At 48.0% G+C, this 12,230-nt stretch overlaps 1 protein-coding gene across 5 annotated transcripts in view; it reads right to left on the minus strand.

The window, feature by feature from the left end:
- PIK3R6 (phosphoinositide-3-kinase regulatory subunit 6) overlaps positions 1-11,983 on the minus strand; it is a 60,318-nt gene extending 48,335 nt beyond the window's left edge. For 2 of the 5 annotated variants that reach the window (XM_053302700.1, XM_053302697.1), the window contains exon 1: positions 11,418-11,772. The gene's annotated coding sequence lies outside the window, so the exon portion shown is untranslated. Of the gene's footprint in view, positions 1-2,637; positions 2,703-11,417; positions 11,773-11,875 lie in introns of those variants that run through there. The other 3 variants (XM_053302695.1, XM_053302698.1, XM_053302699.1) reach the window with 3 other exon arrangements.
- Positions 11,984-12,230: the final 247 nt, after the last annotated feature.

Genomic DNA, 12,230 nt, shown 5'->3' on the forward strand with positions numbered 1-12,230 from the left:
CGGACAAAGTAGTATTCATTCATTCATTTGATTTTTATACCGCCCTTCCAAAATGGCTCAGGGTGGTTTACAATTAAAACAAAACCATTAATATCAGTTAACAATTAAAACAAAAATTATTAAACAGTATAAAATAATTAACAATTATAACATCATAAAACAGTAATTAAACAATCATAACAATTAAAAAACCCTGAAAAGCAGGTTACAACATTAAAACCAATTACAACTATTTAAAAACCCTAGAAGGCCAGGCCAAACAGATAGGTTTTAAGGGCTCTCCTGAAGTCCAGTAAAGAATTCAAATTGTGGAGTTCTGCTGGGAGTGCATTCCACAGCCCAGAGAAGGCCCGCCTCTGAGTCGCTACCAAATAAACTGGTGGTAACTGGAGACGGACCTCCTCGGATGACCTTAATGTGCGGTGGGGATCATGCAGAAGAAGGCAAACTTGGACCTAACCCATTCAGGGCTTTAAAGGTAATGACCAGCACTTTGTATTTTGCCCAGAAACATATTGGCAGCCAGTGTAATGGTTTCAAAAAACAGGCATAATATGGTCTCTCCGGGTTGCCTCAGAGACCAATCTGGCTGCCACATTTTGAACTAACTGAAGTTTCAGAACTATGTACAAAGGCAGTCCCACGTAGAGAGCATTGCAATAGTCAAGCCAGGAGGTTACCAGCTAATGCACCACTGTTTTGAGGTCATCTTCTTCAAAGAATGGGTGCAGCTGTTGAATCAGCCGGAGCTGATAGAAAGCACTCCTGGCCATGGCCTCCACCTGAGATACCAGGGTGAGGCCTGGGTCCAGGAGTACTCCTGGACCCTTCTGGGGGAGTGTAACCACATCCAGCACAGGAAGATCTAACTCACCCCTCAGATCCTGAGCCCTCACAATGAGCACCTCCATCTTGCTTGGATTAAACATCAATCTGTTATCCCTCATCCAGCCCATTACTGCCTGGAGGCAGGCATTTAGAGAATGAGTGCCATTTCCTGAAGATGAAAAGGAGAAGCAGATTTGGGTGTCATCAGCATATTGATAACACCCAGCACCAAAACTCTTGAAAACCTCACCCAGAGGTTTCATGCAGATATTTAAAAGCATGGGTGACAGATGTCTTTTAATGCTTGGGAAGTGCATAGCACTGCATGGCACTTGCCTTCCCTGAGCACAGAGGTAGGACTACACTCAAAGGATCCCTGCAGTTGTGTTCAGGACCTCCTCTCAGAATGAACCTGATGAACAGAAGCAGAAGCCTGGCTTCAGTTTCCCCCTAGTAGCAGAACTAGAAGTGCAGCCTCCACAGACTCTGAAATGTGGGTGGATCCACACCAGTGGTTTTCCTTTGCAACCACTTCTGCTCTTGCACTTAGGTGCACATAAAGGAAAGGAAAGGAGAGGTTGTGCCGTTGAGTCGGTGTCGACTCCTGCCGACCACAGAGCCATGTGGCACATAGAAGAGATTTATTCTAGTAACAGGCATAAGGGTAACATGCTATCAGAAAATAACTCCCACTGCTTTGCATTGATGTATTATTCTTATGCCTATTACCGGAAGGAGACTTTTTGACATGTGTTTGTGCAGGGTTGAGAAGGTTAATGTAGGTTGGAAAGTGAATGTACCTAGCAGAGGTGCTCTTACCCCTGGACTTCGGGGCTGAAGTCCAGGGCCTCCACACTCCCTGGGGGCCCCCAAATCCTCTTTCATCTGTCCTGGGTGGTGTGGTTTATGCTGTCAGGAACCTACATGTTAAAAAATGATACTTAACTTGCAGTGGGGTGTTGGGCTCCAAAGGCCTTTAGGTCCAGGCTCCAAAGTTACCTAGGTGCACCTCTGGTACCTAGGAAATAATATGGACTTTGGTGCAATAGAAGAACCCTTGATTATAGTCCTTTGCTGCCTTCCCAGTTGTAAATGCACTCCTTCACTTCTAACTAGCATCTATTGTGTTTAAAAGGGGGAAAGAGCTCCAGATCATACACACCCATCTCTTCAGCAGGTCTCTGCTTGTACCAGTAGAGATAATGAGATAGATCCAAGTCAGGTTACTGATTGAAGGAGGAATTATTTTCCAGACCCTCACTGAACTCTGACTCTTACACCCCTCTGTATATTTTCACATAAATTTAGAAGAGAAAAGTGCACCACAACTCAACCACAAACCTGATCATGTCTCATTTGGATTGAAGGTTGAAGTGCTTGCAAGCTTGCTCAGCATTATTTCCATAGTTAATTAAACCTCCAAACCCCATCTATAATTTTATATATATATATCAATCAGCAGGCAAGCAACCTCTGATTTGGTGTTCAATTAGAATTATAGAACCAAATAGACTTGTTCTGAATTTCAACTAATGTAGGATTTCAATTCAGTCATTAATTAATAGAGTCAATTATGCACAGTAATTTTGAGTGAGTCATTCTAAAATACAGTAACCAATCTATTTGCCAAAGGTTATGATAAGGTTATCATATTTAAGCTTATTTGTGCTCAATGTCACATTCAGAACATCTCTACTATGCTTTGGGGGCTAAAAGTTTCCATTTCCCATCAGATGGTCGGCATGTCTCAGTCAGTAATGTGGAGCCACACGGCCTTTCATAGAAACAGCCCTAAGGGGCCTGTGTCACCTTGCCACTTCCGCAGTTCTATTTTAAGACCCCTGTTGAGGCAGAAGTGATTACGTTCAACCTAGCTTCCTCTTCACACCTTCCTGAGAGTGGCCACTAAGGCTACAAATAATCTCCAGCCCACAAAGCTCTCCTATTACTCAGCTCTGTCACAATGAGAGAGAGAGAGAGAGAGAGAGAGAGAGAGAGAGAGAGAGAGAGAGAGAGAGAGAGAGAGAGAGAGAGAGAGACAGGCCCAGGGGTGTAGGAACCCAGAGTCCCCCAGCTCAAACCCTCCATATTTTCTTCATTCTCTCACTCACTCACCACCAGAGAGAGGGGCAAACACGGGCCCCCTCTCCCCTAGCTACACCCTTGGTCCTGCCTCAGCTTTTCCATCATCTCCATCAGGACTGAAACACTGCAGGGAGCAAGCAAGCCTCAAAGCAGAAAGGAGAACATTTCCCAGAAACCATTGGAGACTATGGTATGAGAAAAGTCTTCTTGGGCTTCCTTAAACAAGCCCTCGGTTTATAGAAAATGTGATTAAATGGCAAGGAAGGGACTTTGGTTGAGGCTGTAGTGTGGAGAAGGCTGCAGTCCTGACGCTAATTCCCCCACATGACTACTATTTTAATTTGTTTGTTTGTTTGTTTAAGCTAGAAGGACTAATGACACCTCTAGGGCAGGTTCAGATGTCATGGAGAACCAGCAGCTCAGCTGAACCGCCAGTTCCTGGAGCACACATAGGAGCCTGATTCCCAGGGTTGGGATAGCCACGCAGACTTCGGGTGTGTCTTGCGAACCCACCAAATGTTTGCATATTCTACCCTACTTGTGGCCCGGAATTCAACAGCTGTCCCTCACCTCAGATCCTGGTTGCAGAAGTCTGTTCCCAGACCATAAGGAGGACAGTGGTGGCCCATGCAGACGAGGCAGGAAGGGCAGAAAATGAGCCACAGGTGTGACTCATTCCCGCTCTTCTCACTCGGCCTTGGCTGCTTCACCTCACTGCTGCATTTAACTCCGGGCACACAGGCTGCTTATTCACCCAGTTCCCCAACCCAGTGAATGACCAGCCTGCGCACCTGAAGTTAATGTGGTGGTGTGGCAAGACAGAGTGAAAAAGAATAACACCACCCCGCCCACCGGTGCACCCAGATGGGCCACCACGGAAGTAGGGTAAAATATGCCAACCCCGGCAGGTTCACACAATGTTTCAGAATCCCACATGCACTTGGGAACTAGTGGTTTGGCTGAGCTGCCGGCTCTCCATAGCATTATTTTGCACCTGCCCCTGGTATCATGTCTGTTTTGACCCTAACGGAGTAAATGCAAAAGGGCTTGATTATTCTTTTGAGCTACCATGAATATAAGACCAGGAGGAAAATTCTGTATTGTACAATAGCTGTGTAGGTTGACCCCCCCTTCCCCCCAAATTGGGCAATTTTTAAAAAATGCATTTTCACCAAAATATGAATTTTCATTACCACTGAATACAAAGCTGCATAAGATTGTCAGTTCTGCAAAAACTGAAGGACTGCTGCCTCCTCAAAAAAGTCTCTTCAGGCAGACGTTATGTTCTAAAATAAGGGGCCATTCACCTGACTGGGAGGGCAGTGGGGAAGGCTGCTCCAGTTTACCTCCCTGCCACCCCAGCAGACAAGCAACAATATACTGCTGGGAGTGCAGACCGTGCTACCAGACGATCAGCACTACACCAGGTAGCGCAGTGCTCCGGAGGCCAGGATGACACATTAAAACATTGTAATGAAAATTCTGACTGGACTAATATTTCATTCCTTTGTGTTCTTCACCTGTCGTTCCTAACTGTTGCTGCTTAATGCTGATTGGCTTCTTAGAGTTATATTAGACTAATAAATCATGGATTATGTTAGTGCAAATTCAATCCATGGAATTTTTAATTTCCATTGATTTGATGTCTGCATAAAGAGCCAGTTCAGATTATCACTGGCTTCTACAAGTTTAAACAGGGATTTGGAGCACATGTAGAGAGAGGCAATTCAAATGATCATCCCTCTCACACGATTAAAGGACATGACGAGACTGAATCATCATTTCCCCCCAGTGATGTCAGGGCAGGCACATTCTTGCCACAGCCCCAACAGTATCTGAACTGGTCCTCAGTTAGTTGAGAAATTTGAAGACTAATTCACCACCCACTAATCCCAGCCCCCTCCATCTCTTTCCCACCACAATCTCCTTCCCCCATTGATGGCCACCAAGCCCTCCACACCAATTTCCCTGCCTCCATCAACCCTGATCTCCCTACCCACTCTCACAGGAGCATCCCTATTTAACAGCAGTCCCTGTTGCCACGCCTACTCCTACTCCTACCCCTACTCCTTCCCCTCCTGCTTCTCCTCCTGTTCCCTGCCTTTTGAAAAGGCAGGGGACAAAGAACTGAGCAAAAGGAAGTGTGTGGAGGACCCCACACTTCATTCTGCTTTACCCCCCTCCCACTCCTGCCTTGCAGGATACAGATGAGCAGGAGCAAGAGCAGCCCCACAGTGGCAGAGACACCACCACCACTGGTGGAGGTGGTGGTGAGCAGAGGGAGCTGCACGCCTGCTCACTAATGGGGTGGGCTGGTGAGGCAGGCAGCTTGATGCAGAAAGCCAGCAAAAGTGGTTACAGACCTGTAGCCAGCCTAAAAGTTTTTTTGGGGTACAAAAAAAAGTAGGGGCAGGGCCTGTTTATTTGCCTGCATCAGTCTTAAGCGCAAGCAACATTTAGTTATTAAAAATTATTTGGGGGTTTTTTAAGGCAGGGGGAGAAAAAGCGGGGAGAGGCTCACCCTAGCCTCACGAGTCTGGATGGCAAATCCACGTGCTCTGTCAATCAGCCACCATACTATGCCTCATGAATGGGCTTGCCGTGCTTGAGAGAGAATTCCACATTAATTCTATTTATTCTCTCCAAAGTTATATGCCACCAGGACATTATTTTAACTTGTGTTTCCTGGAAATTCGTACAGACTGTTGGTTTGAAAAGTATATCCCCCAAGACTTTCCCCATAAACCTTCCTCTATTTGTTACCCCATATCCAGATCCACTGTTAAAAATCAGGTGTAGGGGTTCGTGGGGAGATCTGGCTCAGGTCACTGTGGCGGGGTGGAGATAATTTTTTAATCTCCATCAGGGGTCCCTGCAGCTGCTATTTCCCCTCCAAAGGAGCTCCCATCAGTGCCAATATATACCTTAATCATGGCTAGCAGCTACTGGTAAGACTTCTCCATGAATGCATCTATTCCCCTTTCGAAGCTGTCTAAGCTAGAAGCCATCACCATATCTTGTGGCAGTGGATTCCACAGATCAGTCATGCACTGCATGAAGAAGAATATCTTTTTGTCGGCCTTGAATCTCCTGCCTCACAGTTTCATGAATGGGATGAAATTCATAGGAACAAAAGCAGAGCTACAAGTACTCTTGAGCCATATAGTCACACATGGGGTGAGGGGTTGCTCTCCCTCAATATCTAGTTTGTAAAACAGACTGAGAATAAAACATGATCCTAGTGCCAATTTATGAATCACTGGAAATACTACATGGAGGGAGACTGGGAAATGAGCCAGAGGACAACAGAGAAAGCTCCATAAGTCACCACTGTACATGGAACTGTTAAGTTATATAAAGGATGGTATGAAAAGGGCACTTTCAATTAAAGAGAAGAACATAAGAGCCAGGGGCGTAGCTAGGGGAGAGGGGGCCTGTGTTCGCCCCTCTCCCTGGTGGCCCCTTGAGGAGTGAGGGAGATAATGAAGAAAATAGGGAGGGGTGGAGCTGGAGGGGGCCCTCAGGAGCTGGGTGGGCCCATGTTCTTTGAACCCATCCGCTCAGTTATAGCTACACCCCTGATAAGAGTCTTGCTTTTCAGGCCAAAGCCCAGCTAGTCCAGCTTCCTGTTTCCCACAGTGGCACACCAGATGCCTCTAGGAAGCCCACAAGCAGATAAAAGAGGCAAATCCTGTCTCCTGCTGTTGCTCCCCTGCAACTGGTATTCAGAGGCATCCTGCCTCTTAACCTGGAGGCAGCCCTTAGCCATCAAGACTAGTAGCCACTGATTTACAGCACTTGTCCTTTATGAACCTGCCTAATCCCCTTCTAAAGTCCTTAGAGCCACTGGCCATCACCATATCCTGTGGCACTGGATTTCATAGAATAATTATGCCATGTATGAAGGTATGTTTCTTTTTGTCCATCCCAAATCTCTTGCCAATCCGTTTATTTGGATGACCCAGGAGGATTCTAGAGCTGTAAAAGAAAAAGAAAAACTTCTCCCTATCCACTTTCTTCACAACATGCATAATTTTAAAGCCTCAGTCATGTTTCCCCTTGGTCACCTTTTTACCAGACTTAAAAAACCCAAATGTTGTAGCCCTGAGTTGTTATATTCATTCCCGAGTTGAGTTATATCTGGTATTTTCTGTAATTTTTTTCTTTAGTACTTTTCTGCAAAAATTAAAAAGCATAGGGCAAAATGCTGTAGCCTTTCATAGTAAGGATGATGCTCCAGCCTCCTGATCATTTTGGTTGCCCCTTTTTGCACCTTTTCCAGCATTATCATTCTGGGGATGTGTCAACCAAAACTGCATACAGTATTCCAAATGGGGCTGCACCATAGCGTTGTCTTTTGGATCTCCTGACCCCAAGTCATTTGGGGTTTTAAACTATAGTTGTTGTGCATAGAAAGAGAATGCAGAAGTTTTGACTGGTCTTAATATTTACTCAAGAATAAGTCCTATGGGTACAACAGAACTTTACTCCCAGGTAAGTGTGCATATGATTGCCTCTTGAAGGACAAAACAAAAGCAAAAAAACGGCAGTAATGGACTTCAAGAGCTGAGGAGAAGCTGGCAGAGACACCCGTGGGGCTTGGCAGCAAATCCCAGATTCAGTGCCAGGTGGGTGAGTTAGCACCCAGGCAGCCAAAAGTTCTAATACAAGGAGCAGCCCGTTGCCTGCCCGCCCCGCTCTCTCTCCTCATACACGCATGCACAGACAGTCAGAGTCAAAATACCTAAGGCCAGCTCTTCATTTAGCAGACCTTTGGTGGTGGCCTATTTCTATGACCGGAGAGAAATGTGTAGACTAGTTCCAGGATATTAACGGCTCTTTGGAGACTTCCTCCAGCCCCTCATGTTTAATTACTTTTAGGAAAAAGAAAATGGCTTTCAGGAAGCAAGAATCCATTAAAAGTTTTGCATCTCCCCTCCCATTTCCAGTGACAGTTTCAGAAAAACAACTGGCGAGGGGTGGGGGGTGGGGGGAATTCCAGCACTCATTGCCAAATCTGCTCATGAATTGAGAAAGCACTCTGTTTAAAAGAAGCAAACACCCTTTTCACACAAGGCAAAAAAGAAGCATTGCTTTGCAGAAATTATGTAAGTAATACACAGTGGAAGCCAATGCACATTTACTCAGAAGTAAATCCCACCATGTTCAATAGGATGTACTCCCTAGCAAGCGTGTTTCAGACTCAGCCCTATTTATTTAACACATTTTCCTCTTGAGCTCCAGAAAGGCTGTGGTGCAGCTTGCACATAGGACTGCCACTTAGTGACACAGGAAGGATTTCTTCACATTTCTTTATCACTAACAGCTTGGAGTGAGTTCCACAACCTGCTAAGTGCAGCTTATCTTTTGGTATCACCCTACTCATCTGGTGATTGCCTTTTCCTGCACTCCTCTGGGTGAATTCTTTTGCTTGCTTGTGGCAGAAACAGAAGTTGCACTAGCAGCCAATTTAAGATTGCAGTCAATCTATCAGTTTGCATATAACCCAAGCAATAGTTTCAAAGAAGAAAGCATACCTTGTTTTTAGAAGGCCGATTTATCCTGTATGTGGCAGCAGACACCATTTTAACCCCTGTCAGAGTGAAGGGGGAATGTCTATTCCAAGATGGAATCTGCCATTTTAATAAGTACTTAAATTTAAAAATGTGCTTTTCAAAAATGTGCTGGAGACTAATGGATGTCTTTTTAACCAACTGAACAGTTTTAGAATTGTTTAATCTATTCCATTAATTGGTTAAAGGCTGCAGCCCTATCGACTATCCAACATTTCCGTTGTCGTGGGCAGTCCAGGAGACACTCTAGACAGCCATTTCTCCATGCAGCTGCAGGTGTGTTCCCAAAGCCATGATGGCACAAGTGAATTCAGTTGCCAGAAATCATGGGATGCCCCCAAAACCTTTTCACTCTGTAGTCAACTACATAGGAAGGATTTCCACACATTTCTAACTCTTTGAGACCAGCTACACTTAGCCACAGAATCAGGAATGTAGCTATAGCTGAATTAAGGGGTTCAAAGAACCCGCCCCCCCCAGCTCCACCCCTCTGTATGTTCCTTTTTTCTTCATTATCTCCCTCACTCAGAGGGGCCGCTGGAGAGATGGCCAAACACGGGCCCCCTCTCCCCTAGCTACACCCCTGCTCAGAATCCCAGCAAACACCCCTTGGAGAAGATATTAGCCCAGAACGCTCCCTCCTCTCCAGCTCACTGGAATGAGTGTGGGATGGATGCAGGCTGTATAGCCTGCATGGTGATCGCCCTGATCTCAAAGTGGTGGTGCTGGTGGTGGTGGTGATGGTGGTGATGGTGGATCACCTACATTTTCCAGGGACAGTTCACAAGTGCATATTAATCACTGAATGACTGAAGCATCATGGGATGGCACACATGTGTGAATCAACCATCACAGGTCAAGCACAACAGAGAGAACTTCCAGACCACCTTAAGGCACTTCAGATGTGCTCTTTGTTGTGTTTCCCTGTTGCTGCTTTTCTGTTGTGAGATGCAAGCAGAACTGTACTACTACTTCCACACTGCAGTAGACATGGAGTGTTTGGGGGACACAGTAGACTGATCCCCCCTCCTTTTGCCCCTCTTTTTTCTGTTGGTTCTATCTGGACATTCTTCTCTAGGAGAAGGAGAAGCAGCAGCAGCAGCAGCAGTAGCAGCAACAGTACAGTAGCACTCACAAAGGTCCACCATTTGCGATCACTGCACTGCCATACCAATATTCTACAAAGGTCAGATTAATAGGTGGAGCCAGTGTGGTGTAGTGGTTAGAGTGCTGGACTAAGATCAGGGAGACCCGAGTTCAAATCCCCATTCAGCCATGATACTAGCTGGGTGACTCTGGGCCAGTCACTCCTCTCTCAGCCTAGCCTACTTCACAGGGTTGTTGTGTGGAGAAACTCAAGTATGTAGTACACCGCTCTGGGCTCCTTGGAGGAAGAGCAGGATATAAATGTAAATAAATAAATAAAATAATTTAAGTGCAAGGGAAATACAGACAACAGATGGATGACGACATCACATGACACCCCTATAAAGAGTGAGTGAACAAGGCGTGACCATCACAGACTAACGCCCACACACATACACAGAAGTATCCACAGACAGGGCTTTTTAACAGAGTCAGTTCACACATTCCGCTGTGACCAAACAAGGATCAAGTAATCCTGCAGTGTGGTGTAGTGGTCAGAGTACTGTACTAGGACTGGGGAGACCTGGGTTCAAATCCCCATTCAGCCATGAAACTTACTGGGTGACTCTAGACGAGTTACTTCCCTCTAAGCCCAACCAACTTCACAGGGTTGTTGTGAAGATAAATATAACCATGTACACTGCTTGGGGCTCCTTGGTGGAAGAGTGGGACAGAAATGTAAAAAATAAAATAAAACTTAAAAAAAACCCAAGTGATGGAAATGTGAACAGACCTGTCAAGTGCTCTAAATCACCCTGACCTGAGAGGATGAGCAGCTGCCATGTCGGCAGGGCTACAAGAGGATCTTAGTCCAAAGCCATGTGCTTGGGGATCAAGCTCCTGTAACCCAAGCTAGTGCTTACGCAACTCTCTCATGAGCTTGTTCCCAAAGGCAGGCATGACCTTCGCTCAGGCCTCTCTCCCAGCCTCTCCTTTCCCAGACTGCAGAGTTGTATGGGAACAACAAGCCCAAGTACCTTTGACAGCCAACGACAGGCTGGCTGCAAAGAAAAAGCTCGCCCTCGCCCTTGGAGGGGGCTGGCCGCTGAGGGGCTGTCTGGCAGCACGGAGCCTGTTTGGGAATCCTTCCTTGCTGCAGAGCATCTGCGCACAACCATTGCTGCTGCTACTGCTGCTCGATCCTGGGATCCCGCCCGAGTACCGACCGCAGGGATGCTGTCCTTCCCCGCTCATCTCTCCTGGACTTGGAACTGACTTGGGAAAAGGAAGCAGAGAGATCCTGTGGTGGGCGCTTCCTTCCTTCCCCGGCGGCAGCAGTATGGCCTGGCAGAGATAGAGAGCGGCCGGCTTCTTCCCGCCGCTCCTCTTCAAATCACATTCCTCACACACACACACACACACACACCCGCCCCCCAACAGCTCCACCGTATCTGGTGTGGATTGTCTTGCAGTAGTTGAACCAGCCAGGATCCCCATCGGACAGCAGCGCGGCCAGAGACATTTCTGGGGGAAACCTCCCAGATGCTCCAGCCCATCCCAGAAGAGTCGCTGGGCAACTCTACCCTTTCCAGCCCAAAGCCTGAAATCGAGCGACAAGCTTCCTCCAGTGGCCCCCTGGCCTTCCCCCCCCCCCCACACACCCTTCAGCGTCCCCCGATGGCTAGGAGGGCCGCCCCGGGCTGCCTCATCAAGCGCCCCCCCCCCCGCGCGCTTCTTCCGAGGGAGCCTGTCGCAAACTCTTCTCCTTCTTCTTCTCCTTCCAGGAAAGCCGCGTGTGGTGCGCTAAGCGCGGCCAGTCCCAGGAAACATCGGCGCGCAACTCACCTCGCGCAACTCACCGCTGCCCGCCTGGCTGCTGGCGTCTCGCCGAGGTCCCATCCCCGCCGCCCGCCCGCCGGGCTGCTTGCTGCTTGTGGCTTCGGCCGGGCTTGTTCAGGAAGTCATCGGGCGCGCTCGAGAGACGCTGGCGGCCGAGCAAAAGCCTCCGCGTGCCCTGCGGGAGAGGAGGACAAAAACAGGACTTCCTTCCTCGTCCAGCAGCCAGCCAGCCACCCGGACGGAGGCCGGCGGCAGCCTGCGCCTCCTCCTTTTCCTCCTCTGCCCGGCAGTCCCGCGTCTGCTTGCCAGCCAGCCGGTTCCTCTCACGGCGGGGCCGAGGAACTGCTGAGCTCCGCTGGCTCCCCCCCACCCCTCTCTACAAGCTCCAGAAACCAGGCGGTGGAGCAGGAGGATGCAGGAGATGATGCCCCAGGAGAAGAGGCCGAGCCAAGCGCCCCCCTCACCAGCCGACTGGCGGAGCCTGTGGGGTTCGGGTCAGTGTCTTTTTGGACTGGAGCTCCACAGCAGAAGAGGAGGCTCCGCAGCAGCAGCTCCCTGGATGGACTCCTTGAACAGGAAACAAACTTGGTTTAAAGAAGAGCGACGAGACTGACACACAAACAAGGTTGCTACTAACTACCAGGAAGACAGGCTGGATTGGCTGCCCTGCCTGCTTGGCAGCAGTGCCTTGGACCGAGTCAGATCATGGCTCCATCTAGCAGCAGCACATTGCCTAGTCTGACTGGGTTTCCCAACCAGTGGTGCTCCAGATGTTGCTAAACTACATCTCCCACCATCTCCAGCCCCAAGAAATTGTCA

The sequence above is a fragment of the Hemicordylus capensis genome, chromosome 2 (assembly GCF_027244095.1).
Source record: "Hemicordylus capensis ecotype Gifberg chromosome 2, rHemCap1.1.pri, whole genome shotgun sequence".
Lineage (NCBI taxonomy): Eukaryota > Metazoa > Chordata > Lepidosauria > Squamata > Cordylidae > Hemicordylus > Hemicordylus capensis.